At 44.6% G+C, this 13794-nt stretch overlaps 1 protein-coding gene across 8 annotated transcripts in view; it reads right to left on the reverse strand.

The window, feature by feature from the left end:
• Positions 1–13566, reverse strand: part of FOXP1 (forkhead box P1) — a 641222-nt gene extending 627656 nt beyond the window's left edge. For 3 of the 8 annotated variants that reach the window (XM_048490255.1, XM_048490254.1, XM_048490245.1), the window contains exons 1-2: positions 12454–12862; positions 10185–10287 (exon numbers count right to left, since the gene is read on the reverse strand). The gene's annotated coding sequence lies outside the window, so the exon portion shown is untranslated. Of the gene's footprint in view, positions 1–10184; positions 10288–12079; positions 12275–12453; positions 12874–13462 lie in introns of those variants that run through there. The other 5 variants (XM_048490247.1, XM_048490263.1, XM_048490246.1 and 2 more) reach the window with 5 other exon arrangements.
• Between the last annotated feature and the right edge of the window lie 228 nt (positions 13567–13794).

Raw genomic sequence — 13794 nt, forward strand, 5'->3', positions numbered from 1 at the left:
TCTACCTTTATTCTGATCCTGGCAAATGATCCCAAAATTTAACAAACCCTTTCTTTTCCACAGGGGGAAAAATATTCTTCGTCATAACTCAATAAAATATTCTTCTTCATAACTCAAATTCCTGAAAGAGAAAAGTAGGTCTTGAATGCAACTTTAAGCAAAGGCTGGCTTCTTTTCTTTCAATGCACACTACATTTGACTTCAGTAAATACTAGAGTATGCAGACTACAGAATGGAGCCAAATGAATAAAAGGGAACTTGCTTCCACAGGCAATGAAGTTCAGAAAACAATAATGCTTTCTAATTTTAAAAAATATAAACAGACCAATGGCTTACTATAAACTAACACCTCCATCAGTTCTTCCTGTTGGACTGTCCTCACCAGAACAGAGTCGCTCCCCCCGCCCACACATCTAGGCTGGCCTGGGCCACTGAGCTAAATTATTAGCATTAAACCTCAGACTTAATTTTGGGGAAGCAGTGTAAGTAACCCTGTTAAGCGCTGTTAAACCTCACTGATTTTCATGCGAAGAATTAAAGCGTGATCCTTTACCTGGGAGTAAGCTCGGTTGCTGGCAATGGGGCTTGCTTTGGAGTAAACCCTCCTAGGGTCGTGATTTACCCGTTGGAAGAGTTGCACAGTTGCTTCAAAGCAAAGCCACTGACTTCAAAGCAAAGCCACTGACCAAGTTCAGAGCCAACCGGTTTTTCTAAACGAAAACCTCAGTATTCAGGTTAAATTGCCATGTTGCCACTTTGCGATAAATAAATGGGTTTTGGGTTGCAATTTGGGCACTCGGTCTCGAAAAGGTTCGCCATCACTGGCCTAAGGGATGGAATGTCTGAAGATGAACCCCCAGCCAATGGGTGTGCAGGACTCATGACATTCCATGCCATCCCCACCCACCTTCCCCCAACCCATGAGCCTCCCCTGCCCCAACAATACGGGGAAGAAGGAGGAGGAGGAGAAGTAGGGGTTCCCCTCCCTCCCTGCCTTCTTGAGTCAATGTTATTTCAATTTACAATGGGCTTTAATGCTAGTCCAAGAAATAAAACAGAAACTTTAGTATGTCTCATGAGAGTTTGTATGGAATAGGAAAGATCTGTACTATACCCAGTGAAATGATGCTTGACCCTTTTTCGTGAACTTGTAGCATAAAGAGATCGCACATCTGAATACCCCTTCCAAAAGTCGATTCCTTGCACTGGGGGGGGGGGGGAGTGTGTTAAGCAGCAGAGCTCAGTAGCATGGGTTTCCATGTACAAAAAAACGCACGTTTCTGGACAGCATTCAAACCTACTACCTCCTCACCAGCACTCTGAAATGGTATAACCAAGAAACAGTTTCGCCACCTGATTCTGCTCAGTTTATAAATTGGCCCCGAGTGCATCAAATAAAACTGTTGCTGGAGGCCATCCTTCATGGACAGACGACTGATCCCCTGGAAGAACACTGCCCTCTTATAAACACAGAGAAAATCAAACATTAGGGAGAAAATTCTATTCTAATTCTCCTTAACAAGTTAGTTTTTCTCTCAGATATTTTGGGTGTATTGAAACACATAGTCCTCCCCACTCCCCCGCCATACACACATGTGGTGTTATATGGGGATTTGTCAAGATCAGACCTAAACTACCAAAAAGTCCTGTTATTAGGGATAACTTGGATTATGAACTAATTGTAAGGAAAATTCATACTTCAGAAACAACCATTAGGTCTGAACATATTTCTATTACTCCCTCAAAATACTTCCTAATACTTCTGATATTCTGTATCTATGATTTTTTTCCAAGTTTGAGATCTTTCCAGTTGATCATCTGTTTATCAGACTTTGTGATGCCAATTTCTCAAGCAAGCTGCTAGATAATGCAGCAAAAAAAACCCCTCAATATACATGCCTTATAAAGGTACAAAACCATACATTCCCTTAGTAACTCTGTCAGCCATAGCTAATCTTAACAAGAATAAAGAAGGGTCAGTTCAATGGTACCAAGAAGCAAAATAGAGCCCTGTCTCAAAGTTAGAGAACATGTTTCTCACAAGCTAAGTATTAGTTTTAAGTCATATCTCCAATTAAAACATCTTGAACATCACAGATGGGAAAAGACCCATTTCTGCAATTAGTACCAGTAAGATGAGACAATACTGGCTCAAGTGGGCCAGTGGTCTGACAGTATATGACAGAATCTTGTATCCTTGCCATTTGCAATTCTTCTCCCAGTTCTATATAATGTGTGAAGCAATCCCTACTAGTAGTAAGCAGGTGTCTTTCAGTCTAGTCTTCAGAAAGAGCAGGCTCTCGAGCTCTTTATTAGAATAATAAAAGAGGATCCTAATTTTAATTTGTTTAAAAGTAAATCTACATGGATACACAAGTAAGTTCATGGGGAAATTTTCCAATTTCTTGTCTGTTAACCAGTTCACAGTGCATACAGCAATTTCACCCAAAGATGACTCTACCATATTATCAACAGAAAGTACTACATGTGCAGGATAGCCCCCTGACTCAGTACAACACTGAAACTGACTGAATTAGCTCTTTAAATACATGAGAATCAAGACTGTTGAAAATATACAGAGTAAGCCACAAATACCCCTTTGGAAGCATACCTTGAAATGGTCAGGGAGTTTCTGTTTGTGTCAGTGAACCTGAGAGTGATACGATAAAGAGTTTAGACTCTGTCAAGAGGCTCAGCTCCTAGCCGGGTCACTCAAGGTAAAATGGTCACAGGTGAGTCACTACACTGGGGGGCTTTCCGCACTTACTGTGTTGTACTGGTTTCTACTCAGGTTCAACTCAGTGTATCCGCACTACAACCGAGCTCGACGTTGTCTTGTCTCTGTTCCCCCCACTCGGAACCGCGACATCCCTGTCGCAGTTATGAACCGCGACTCGCTGGTGGAACAAGGTCGATATCGCTTCGAAGCTTCGAAATGCGGACGCATCGAAACGACACCACATCCACCTTCAACCAATCATAGGGAGCCACTTCGCTTCAGGCGACAGCGCAGAACGGGAGAGTCATGACGGGCAGAGAGCTGTGCTGCTTTTAATACAGTTTCCCTCACGCCTTCAAAGCTACTATATTGAGATCGCTTTCAAAGCGCACGCATTAAACTGGAAAAATTTTTACGCCAAAGCTTCTCGTGAAAGGCCCGACCGCGCACGGAAGTAGTTCAGCGCATCAATGCTACATAGCTGCGACGTATGGAAACTGTAAAAAAAAACAAAGAACGTTCCCGTTTCCCGCCGTAACACAAGCGCCAATCACGATCGAGGAGCGAAACAGGTACCAAGATGATCCCGCCCACTTAGCTCGGTTCCAGGGGGCCAAGGAAGTTGCTGTGCGGACAGCCAGGAATCGCCCCCCATTGAAGGGAACCGAGTCGACCTTCACTCCCTTTTGTAGTGCGGAAAGCCCCTAAGACACATCTACCCCCTTCAGCAGACAATGGCCACATCAGCAGAAGACAATGGACAGTTCCAGTGGGGAGGGGTAGAGAATTCCTTGAAGGATATACTACAGCAGCGATAGCATAAGGTGACACTCGCAAAGGATCTTCACAGACAACAGCAATGCCCCTTTGGCAAACCCGGTTAGTATTACAGAAAATAATGGCATGATAAGCCACTTCTGATCATTTCTTCTTTTGAAAACCCTACGATGAGACAATCCAAAAACAAACAAAATAACAGGATGTTTGGGAGGTCATATAATTAGTAGGGTCACCTTAAGTCAGAAGCGACCTGACGGCACTTAACACACACTCTCCCACAATGCTTCTTAAAATGAAATCTATAATTTCATTTGTAAAATGTATTTTACCTGAAAATATAGGAGTAACAGTAATATGGACTCTGGCAAGCTACATTTCCAGTAGAAACAACGACTGGAGAAAAGCTGATGTCAGAATTTAGAATCCAAGAATACCCCATATATTTTTCACTGTGTGTCACATGGCCATTTTTAACAAAGTTTACAACAAAATTAATAGAAACTGTAAGGTTTATATATTGAGGAATTAAGCACTAGTATTAGCATATCAATGTGCTATATTGTTTCAAAGTAAATGACATACTTGAGACTAATTTGAATAAAGTTTTGCACTTGTTAGAACTGCTTCTAAAATTACTCTTGAGTAGGTACTTTGGAGAAAACCTCATGCAAGAAAATACCCACTTACATTTCAACATAGAGGACATAATGTAAATATTTCATGATACGAATCCCATTTTAAAAGATCTGTCAGGATATTTACAGCGCTCAATCTTACTTCTGCCTTTAATTAAATTTAACATACATGCTTTAATGCAATTTAAATAGATTATTAGTTGTCAGAATATAGTATAAATTTTGTTTACGATGCAACTCGTTTAAGTACTTAGATGGGGGGAACTCTTTTAACCCCATGACTGAGTAGTATTATATGTGGAGATGAGATTTCTAAAGAGCATCTGCAGCCCTCTGCACTCTTGCAATAATCTTAAATTACTACAACTTAATTACAATTTCAAGGCACTAAACTGGAATTTTTTTAAGCAGCAGAGAAAGACCAGCAGCACACAAAAAAACATCATTTCCAATGAGTCTGGTATTAAGCATTTTTTGTATTAGGCATAGAAACTTCTGCTAAAGCTCTTATTGTTATTGTTTCAACCTCAAAATTATTTTCATTTTTAGACATTTAATTAGACAATGGCTGATGGATTATCTGACTGCCTATTATACACAAACACTAATCATACACAATACTGCATATTGTCAAGTGTGGACAACCAGTTGATCTTTGAGATTTAAATCAGGCAGAGATCTATGGTGAATGCATGTATTTTAGTTGTGCTTAATTAACATGTTGTTTTGTGGACATTATAGGTGCCGAAGTACTGCTGGTAAATGTCTTTCTTCTAGCATATGTGTTTCTTCAGACCTTCGTAGGAAGGCTTTTCTATATGAACAAAATAAATATGAAAACTGAGTAAATGTAATGTAGGCTTCAGTTCATTTGCCTCCTAATCTAAATTCTTTAGCGTTTTACTCCATATAGAATACTTGCCTGATATATCATCAAGTGACTGTTGCTAGTATCAAAGCACAGTTTGTAAAAATATTTGGAATAACTTCTAATATTTTCAAATAGCTGTGTACATCGCTAACTTTTTTAAAAAGCAAAAGCTTACTGTCTACCACGAATACTGGAAAACATTCATGCGGTTTAGCAACCAATAGAAAACTTCACTGCCAGTCTAATTAAGCAATATACATAAATCAAGAGATAAAATATAACCCTAAATGGGATAACAGGATCATTCATAGGTTCAGAGTGCTTGCAAACTAAAACCTTTGTCTGGATCTCATTCAGTTGTGAACAGGTTTTAAGAATCCTGTGCTGAAAATCCACAGAATGGATCCTTCCACTGAAAGATCCCATTACACTATAGCAGTGGCCATGACCAATTGGCCATGCTGGCAGGGGCTGATGGGAATTGTAGTCCATGAACATCTGGAGTGTCATAGGTTTGCCACCACTGCACTATAGAATATGTTAATTACCCACCCAAGGTAGTAATAACCAAAAATAACAAACAGGAACTTGTCATGCAAAAGCAACCCAAGCCAAAAGTATAATCCAGGGACAAGAGTCCTTTAATTCTTATGTGAGAGCACAACTGGAAAGAACTGTTGCAGCTCTGGGGTTATGTAGATGTGAGGCCCTGGGTTCAAGGCCTTACTCCAGATGTAGGAAATTGTACAAGTGAGGGACTTGTGCAATTTCCTACATCTGGAGAACCCCACATATGGCGGAAAGATGTCAGGCTTGTCAGACCGGATAAACCAAAAAAGGGGGAACCTAGGATCTATTCTGTACATGTCAGATGAACTGCTGTATCCTAAGATATGGGGCATCTATCACATTCTAGGTCTAGAGCTTCACTGTGTTAAAATAATACTTTCAAAAGACAACATGCCTCGTAAAATAGAGAACATATAGCCATATTTCCAAAAAAACCCCAGTTTTCATTCATGGATACACACCTGCAGTATTACTGCAACAAATAGAAATGGATGCAGGGCATGGTACAATGCACCATTAATTGTCTTCCTAATACCAGAGTTCTAATACCAAACATCTGTGTTTCTCCTTTGACTTTTAAGCTTTTATTCCCTGAAAAAGTTGTTTCTCATTTTAATGAAAACTGCGTGATGTAAGATGAAAGGAAAGATCACTTTTTTATAGAGTTGTCAGTCTATTACATAATACAGATACACACTAGGACTCCTCCTTTGTAGGGTCCTGAGGAATCCATTCTGCCCAGTGAAATTTTCTGATACCTGAAAAGTGCTATGTATGTTGCAACTAAGCTGTAAAGAGTGATGGGGGGGGGGGGGTAATTGAGAAGGGGTTTTCTTCACTGTTTGCTCAGACAAAAGTGGATTCTGTACAGTTTTAAATGTTCCAAACATGTACCCATCTATCACATGTGCCTCCTAAATGTACTAAAGTACCAAAAATCCCTGCTTCCACGGACTTCAAGGTGAAGCTGACCTATGGTTTAAATTAAGCTACAACATGCAATCTATACAGAATACCAGGGAAAGGCCTCTACAGATATCCCCCCCACACACATCCCCCCGCAAAAAAAGAACCATGCTAAGGCAGAGGACTAGCTACATAGACACCAAGCCTCACAGAGCTTCATACGAACATTTCAGCTCAATGCCTTAAAATCACAATTAAGTAATAGTAATTTAAGATTATCACAAGAGCAAAGGGCAGTAGCAGCACTTCAGAGGGCTACTCCACCACTTAATGCCTTTCAGTCTTGGGGTTAAAGGAGCTTCTTTTTGTATAAGTACCTTAAAGCATCAGAATCATAAACAAAATTTATACTGTGATACGGTCATCTTCTAATCTATTTAAATTTTATTAGTGCACCTCCAAGAACTGCTTAAGGACAGAAATACCACCGCAGCCTACGAAAAAGCATGGTAGACTCGGTAACATTATATTGTACACACATACTTTGTGAACATTTAAAACATATTTGCCGAAATCTTTCACACAGTTGCGCACATACAGGTTTGTGTTTGAAACTAAGAGTACCGCGTGACAGCTACAATGTTTAAACATTTCACACAAGAAAATTTTGCGGGTTAAATTCACCTCTCACTGTAGTCAATGGAAAGATCCCACTGATCACAATGGTGCTGAAATGCACCCAAATCAAGATCCAATTCAAAAAAAGAGACAGCCTTCCCCCCGCCCCAAATCAGTACCTTACTGTGTTTCCTGGGGGTGGGGGGGGGATCAACTAATAATTTATCGACCACTTCTTAAAGTTTGAAACAAAACAATGTGAGATGTTTCCATGTGATGATATTTTTGCATATGTAAACCCCATTAAAATCTAGTTTTTCACCAATAGGCTGTGTTATAATTGACTTGCAGAAATCCTGCATAAACCTGAAGGGGAGAAGCCCTAATTCTCCTACGAGTACAGGAATGGAATAGTTACTGGTTTAATCAAAATGATGAGAGGAGGGAAAGAAGTAAATATTCAAAGCTTTGTCAAAGTTACATATTGCACTAAGTGCTTTAACAGCATACATCTGTGTGTTTAATGCATGTGTATTTAATTACATAATAAACCTACACGTAATAATAATATCTTAACAATCATTGCAAGTAAGTTGTATGGATAGGTATGAAATCTATGCCTTTAAAATGTAAGTATTTATTTTGTGATCTGAAATGCAAATTAAATGTAAACATAAGAGACGTTGGCTGTGTATTCACTGAGAGTTATTTATCTCTTCTATTTTTGATGATTATGTACTTTCTTAAAGGAGCTGCTTACATCTGGAATGTTTGCAATATCCTTTGTTAACATATTAATCATGGCAAAAAAAAATAAAACAGACTGCCACAAATTGTTGTAAGCAGTAGTAGCATTCGTACACAGAATTCTTCAGGACTTTTGAGCAAAATACACAGCCTAACCCAAAACTATAGCTGGTATGTCTCATGGTTCTTTTTGTAAGTAATACAAAACCTATAAAATTGCTACAGTAATTTCTCACCGCACTATTTTAAACTGCTGAAACACAGTTTTCCGGCAAAATTAAATGCCAAGGCAAGTTACAAAACTTTGTTTTTATAAGGAAATGAAAATTGCTCTAAACATTAAATGTCATAAGGATTGGGAGGTGCTATGCGTAAGGGGGAAAATTACCTTGATTTTCTAAAACTGCCTAGAACAGAATGACAAGGAACTTACATCATCACAGTGAAACCGTTCCAATTCCACACAAGAATAACACCCCACAGACCCCAAAATGTCTTTGTTTCTTGACAACTGAGGCTGACCTTTAGTAACCCCCTCCCTCCCTTTTCTTAAACATATGCTTGAGAACTCAAGGGTTCCTCTCAGCACTTCAAGGTGTTACAGATAAAAAGGAAGTTGTACATCAGTGCAGCATGCATGCACAATGCAGTCAAATCAAGGAGAGATTTTTCTTTTAAATTAACTAGTCTTTCCAAACAGAATGAGTAAAAAACACAAGTGACTGAAACAGTCCGGATCCTCCAACCTATCCTTAGATTTCACAACAAAGATCACCATTTGTAATGGTCCATTTCTGCATAAGTGAACATAGTGGTCTTGCTGCCTGATCGAATACTCTCTAGATCTTTCAGAGCAGCAGCTCCAACAACAGCAGAGGAGCAGCAGCTTTGTTTGATCTCCCCTGCCTTCCTTAATCTGGGTTGTCAAGGTTCACTTGTTGGAGGCTGTTTACTTTACTTTAAAAAAAAAGAAAGAAAAAAGAAAGTGATTTATCCCCCCCCCACACACGCACACACACAATGACTAATCCAAAGACTGAGGGGAAAGAATGCTGCCAATGCAAGATGTTAAAGGCTTGAAATACCTTTTTGCAATGAGATTCTAGCCGACACATTTTGAATCATAACTGGTGGAAAGTTTTTCCTCCCCTCTCATTCTGTTAAAATGGTTCAAAAAGAAAAGGGGGGGGACCCTAAGAATCTACATTTTAAAAAGCACAAAAGTCTTGTCATCATCTTGATCAGCATCAAATATGTCCTTTCTTCTTCAAGAACCGATTTGCCTTTATTAGCATTAATCGGGTATTTGGGGAAATCTATCCCTGGAAGAGAAGGAAAAGGGCTGCCTCTTCGGGTGCACAAAAATTAGATGGCAAAGTATTTTGAACTGTCCCCGTTTCTTCTTCTCCTCTTTAATTACAATGTCCTAAACAAATAACAAAATGCTGTACCTTACAGTTTATCCGTAACATTAGAGCAATTACATTTAGTTTCATAATATTTTGTGAAGTCAGGGAAATAAAGCAATTCATAACCACTGTCATTGAGTGAACTCCAAACAAAAATGTTCTGTACTTTGTTTTTAAATGTCAATTCAATACATGAAACTCAGATTTACACAGTAGAAATAGTACAAGCTATGAAAACACTCTTCATACTGCTCATTCTCATAACAGTCACCAACAATGAAGCCTTAAACTTCTAAGGGGAGAACTCCTTCTTCAATAAGCTAGAATTCAGAGGCAACTGTAAAAAGCTGGGATTTGGGTTCCTAATGATATTTGCGCAGCAAGACAGCCAGTGGTCATTTCGATACATAAAAGCAACACCCCCCCCCCCCTCAAGACCAAAATCATTAGAAGGTGGGCCGCTGCCTTGTAGTTATTTTTGTGCTTTAAGTTCTTCTACACTCCCTTGAAGCAAATGGGGGGGAAAATCAACCATGTCAGATGAAGACAGTGTAAAATCAATACACTTAGTAATCAGTCCAGCAATGGTATTTGAACACAATGACTTGGAAATAATTAATAGTTACCAAGTGGGGTGAGCTGAGATTGGGGGGAAGGGGAGCGCAAGCAGAATGTCATCATATTTTATGACAGCACTTATATTCTTTGCTAAACTCCTGAACCCTGGTTGTTAGTTTAAAAACAAGGAGAAACTGTATTTTTATGACTCCTCTTTCCCTCCCCTCTGCTCCTTTTCACTGCCTAAAAAATCTGAGCCTGCATAGGAAGTTTCTACTTCTTTTAAGAATGATGTACAGTTGCTTTTCTGTATCGGGGAGTTTGCTTGGGAGAGGATTTCTTAAAGCTTCCACCGGTTCTCCTATACTTACCGGCAGAAAGAGTATGTGATGCGGAAACAAGTACCCAGCTCCTAAGCAAAAGGCTGCCGCTGCTCCAGCGCTGTCCTCTCCAGCAGGGAAAACTTTGGGCTCTCTATAGTCGAGAAGAAACCAAGGGTACTTTCAACAAGTCTCCACAAAACAGGTTTTGGTTGAGGAGGTGGGGGAAGCTAAAAACTGAAGGAGGGAGGGAAAATGTGCAGTTGTGTCTAAGTGTTAGACATGGGGGGTGGGGGGGAGCCTTGGAAAGAACTTGCAGGAAAGGGGATCAGGAAATCAGAGCTAGTAACCGGATCCAAGATTGCCACTGACACTCACAGGCAGGCACACGCACACACCCCAGCTCAACCCTCCTCCCTGTTCAGCTGGGATCTGCTCTTTTTGGAGAGAAACGCACCAGGGGCAAATCACGGTAGGCTTGCTTAGGTATGTGAAGTTGCACATGTGTAATCCCACCATCCAGGTCAGAAGGTTGCAGTGAGCGAGGCGCACCGCTGGGAAGATGCCGCCAGCTGGAGGCCGAAGAAAAGAAAGACGCACTGCCACTTCTGAGCACAGAAGTTCGAGCCAGGGCGGGGGGCTTGCCTGGCCTGGCCACAAAGCCACTGACCCTCACTCCAAGCCGCAACAGGCATAGAGAAGAGGGGCGGGGATGAAGCAGAATGTCATCATATGGGTGAAGTGCTGGGAAGTGTGGGTGAAGTGCTGGGAAAGCGGGTGCAGCTGGAGTTGCCAGCAGGCGCTTGAACTATCTGGGGTAGCTGTGAACCCCCAACAACAGCTCCCACCCGAGCAGTGGAGCCAGCCCGGGGTGGGAAGTCAGGGCAGGCAAGGAGGACAGGAGAAGCTGGTGGCACGCAGTAGTGTTTCGGGGAGACTCTGCCCGGTCGGGGGAAGGGAGCAGACGCCTCCCGTGGGGAGATTTCGCGCCTGTCACTAGCTGCCGTCCTAGCTTGCCAAGCGCCGGGGAAATCGCCCGTCTGGGGCTCCCTCCAGTGTGTGTTTGTGGTGTTGTGGAGCGCGCCGAGGCCACAGCTCGGCGCACTGTGGCACGCGATTTTGCGCCGCGAGAAAAGTTGCGCGCGGGGCTATACAAGGAGGGCTGCGGGTGGCCGAGCGACCCACTGGCCGCCGGCTCGTAGATGCGCGTGGGGACTGGTTTGCTCCGAGCGCGACTCGTCCTCTCCACGAACGAGTGAACGTGGTCGTCCCTGAAGCGCCTCGAAAGTCTCCGGTCGCGCCGGTGGGATGCGCTAGCACTGACGTCCGTGTGGGTCTAGGCTCGTTTGTCACCTGTGTGCGTGTGTCTTCAGAATGTGCCTTTGTGTGGCTGAGGAAATGCGATGTTATCTTTTTGGCGGCTGCGGCGGGGGGGGGGGGGGGGGGGGAGTTGGATTGTTTGCGCGTCAGTCCGGATTGCGTGTGGATTCTTTTATAGGAGTGTGCAAATTGTCGAGGCGTCGTTCGCGCGTTCACAAAACCTAAAGGTGCGCGAGCGTGGGGCGAAAACTGACCCACACCGACCAACCCACACGGGACGGAGCGAGCGGCGCCTTCGCTCGCGACCTGGGTTTCGCCTGCGTGTGGAAATGAGTTCAAGTTCAGGGGGCGTGCAAAAGGCGCGCGCCCCCCAAGGCCTCTTCGCTGACGTTCACGGCGCGAGAGGCGAGAAAGAGAGGAGAGGCGGCGGCACGCGGGGCAAAAAGTTTGTCCAAGTGGAGGAAAAGTTCTTTCTTCCCCGCCTGCCCCGTCACGGACGCCTCCAAATCCTTCAGGGAAGAGCGCGCCCGCCCCACGAGCAAACCCTGCCCTTCCCCAAAGATCCCCCCCTCTTCTCCTGCCCGAGGGACAACACAGACACACACAGAGACACACAGTGGACGCACCAGGGGCAAAAGAGCGGCGGCGGCGGCTGCTTCCAACTTGCTACGGCCGTGTGTGCAACGTCCAGCGCGTGGAGAAGGAGGAGGACGGGGTGAAGGGGAAAGCGGGGGGGGGGGGGGGGGGGGGAGAATGAGACACAAATATGGGACGTAAAGAAAGAGGAAGCGCCTGGGCAACCCGGGCTTTATGCAAATAACCCCAGCGCTGGGGGGGAGGGGGGATGAGGGGGGAGCCGAGGCACGTGGAAAGGTGGGGGGAGAGAGGTTTGGAAGAGGGTAATAGTGAAGAGCAGACGTCGGGAAGGGGGGTGGGGTGGGGGGTTGAAAAACAAACAAGAGTTAAAAGTGGATGAGAAAATGCGAAATGGCCAACTCACCCGCTGGAAACGGCCCGGCGGTGCCAGCTAAGGGGCTCCCCCCACTGCGGGCGGGTGAGTCTGCCTGTCCCTCCCTTTACGCACTCCCTCTTTCCCTCTCTACCCGGCCAGCCAGCCCCATGCAGCAGCAGGCACAGCGTGCAACACAGCCACACAATAAATAACAATAGAGCCCTCCGCTCGAGTCGGGGACTAGCTTTCCGAGAGGGGGAGAGCAGAGCATCCAGGCACAGGCAAGCCACGAGCACCAGCTGCTGCTGCAAAAGCGACCCACTGAGGACGATTCCCCTCCCCCGGACCCCCTCCCTTTAAGGTCTGCTCTGTGCGCCTCACGCGTTAGAAGCACTTCGGACGTGGGGTTTTTATTTCTGCAAACAGCAGGAGAAGGGGGAAAGAGCCGGGAGAGTGAGGAAAAATAACACCCCGCGGAGGGAGATTTTGTTATTTTTTGCTGTTGTGAGTCCCTGACGTCACATCCACCTGCTGGGTAAACAAGGCTCAGTGCAAAAGCGGGGCGGGGGGGGAGAGATCGCAGTTGCAAAAAAAGGGGGGGGGACATAGAAGGAGGCAGAACCGACGAGAGGAGGGAGTCCGGGGAGGGGGGGGCAATCTGCAAGTGGGGAGCAGAGCAGAGATTGGGAAAGAGAGAAGGAGCCAAGAAAACTAGAGGAAAAAGGGGGGAGAAGGCGGAGGCAACCCGGAGAGGAGCAAACAGGAGGGGTGGGGTGGAAGGTAAGAGGAGATTGCGGGGATCGGCATAGGGAGGGCTTGGGGGCGCTTTGTTGGATTGCTTTGGGAGAGAATCCGGGCTCCTTGCATTCGCCCCCCGCCCTCCCCGACTAAAGAGGGGCAGGAGTGCGATGCAAAAGTGCAAGTGCTCGGCGAGCCAAGTGGCGGCTTCCTCTTTTCGCCTGGTCTCTCTTCCCTTCCACCCCCCCTCTCGCCCCCTGCACTTTCCCCAATGAAAGGAGGCGAGTTCGGGAGGTGAAAGTTCAGCAGAAGGACAAACCCGCGTGTGCAAGGAAGCAGGCTTGTCCATCTCAGGCACTCTGCCGGTAGATGTTGTGGTGTCTCTGCAAACAAAGTCTCCCCATTCAAAAAGACATCGGCGGTCCGCTCCCGATAGCTCGATTAAGGAGGATCTGGAGGGAAAAGAAAGGGGGGGGGGGGAAACAAACCCTTTCCCTCGCAGTTGGTTTGGGAAAGGCGCCTGGGAAAAATCTGCGAGTGGCTGGTTGTTTATTTGCCTTCCCCAGTTTCTCCTAGGAAGCCGCCCAGGGGCTAGCATGCCAGTGGGTTGTTTAACACAAATTACCTGCTGTTGCGTGCGCATTCTGGAAA

The sequence above is a fragment of the Sphaerodactylus townsendi genome, linkage group LG03 (genome assembly GCF_021028975.2).
Source record: "Sphaerodactylus townsendi isolate TG3544 linkage group LG03, MPM_Stown_v2.3, whole genome shotgun sequence".
In the NCBI taxonomy this organism is placed as follows: Eukaryota; Metazoa; Chordata; class Lepidosauria; order Squamata; family Sphaerodactylidae; genus Sphaerodactylus; species Sphaerodactylus townsendi.